Here is a 1322-nt window from a genome sequence, read left to right as displayed (position 1 = left end):
GATGGCCACCATTATAACCTTTAATATTTCATTGCTCTGGTTGTCTGTCCTATGAACTATGATACCAACTGTTACCAGGAACTCTGTCTTCATCTTGTTTGCCCCAGTCCTTGTGTTCTCCATTAAATGAAATCAGATGGATCAGTGTGAAAGACAAGCAAAATGCACTACAAATTAATATAAGAAACCCTAACAGATGAGAGTGAGCAGTGACCAAAGGAACCGATGTAGAGAAAAACACTGCCAATGAATGAGAATAGACCACAACTAAATGAACGATTTTGCTAGTCTACATGTTTAGATAGGCTATATACTTTTTTCTTAACATTTTTGGAAGCCACAGCTATTCTGAGGGGCATTTTTCTATTAGGTAATTGGCATGTCCACTTAAATTAATTCTAACAGAAGGGACAATTGTGTGTCTTTGCTCCTTACTAGAAAGCCTTCTGCTAGTTAATAATCTTATTATCTTTCTGGCAGTTCAGATGTCACATCTGCACATTAACAAAGAAAAGAATTAAAACCGTGCAAACAAAATAACCATGGTTTCCTACAAAGTGCATTCACTTAATGGACTTCAGCACAATCCTGCTAATTCCCTCTTCCTCCATTTCATATGTATTCTAAGTCTTAATAAAGGAAAATTGTGACATTTTCCCCTTCTTTAAAAACCCACATAAATGTAAGCCTGCCCCTAGAGGCATTGTAGGTGTGGCTGCTGTGTCACACGTGCATCAGTAGGTGGCAGAGAGGACAGAGGTTGAGTCTACGTTCCCTGTTCTGACCTACGAACATCTGAAGGATGTTCCCTGGGAAATAAAAAAAAAAAAAGTGGGGGAAGCCTGAGTTAACCACCAGTCTGGCACCAGGCAAGCCGGGATGGAATCCCAGGATGAAGAGAAAGCCTGGAGACCAGAAGAACTCTGTTTGTAACTCTCCCCAGGCTAGAGTGAGTCCGAGGCAGACAACCATGGCAAAGGTTCACTAAGCTACTGGGCATGGAGTAAACCTGAGGCAACCACCAGAGCAGTGCCATGAAGCCAAGACAAGAAATTAGCCTGAGATGACCACCAGTCTAGCACAGCTTAGGCCTTGGGGAGTAGACCATGCTGGAGATGAACCCTGCCAAGCACCATAATCCACAATAAGGATATAGCACTCCTGAGTCCACTCATGAGAAGACACTAGGTACTAAGAGATCCCAGATGACACTAAGAAGGGCAAGTGAGTGGTGGAGTGGTAGGGAAGAAAGAAAAAGAAACATAAGATGTAGGTCAAATGAAGAGAGGCAGAACTGGAAACTCAAGAGTGGTGAGGAACTA

At 42.4% G+C, this 1322-nt stretch overlaps 1 non-coding gene across 1 annotated transcript; it reads left to right on the top strand.

Annotated features, from left to right (window-relative positions):
* The first annotated feature begins 687 nt into the window (after positions 1-687).
* LOC116904715 lies at positions 688-817 on the top strand. The gene has a single exon (XR_004388409.1). It is a non-coding gene; the product is annotated as a small nucleolar RNA SNORA17 (small nucleolar RNA).
* The last annotated feature ends 505 nt before the right edge of the window (positions 818-1322 follow it).

This window comes from Rattus rattus, chromosome 6, assembly GCF_011064425.1.
Source record: "Rattus rattus isolate New Zealand chromosome 6, Rrattus_CSIRO_v1, whole genome shotgun sequence".
Taxonomy (NCBI): domain Eukaryota; kingdom Metazoa; phylum Chordata; class Mammalia; order Rodentia; family Muridae; genus Rattus; species Rattus rattus.
The sequence above is the reverse complement of the archived record's forward strand: the minus strand, read 5'-3'. Positions and strand labels throughout refer to the sequence as shown.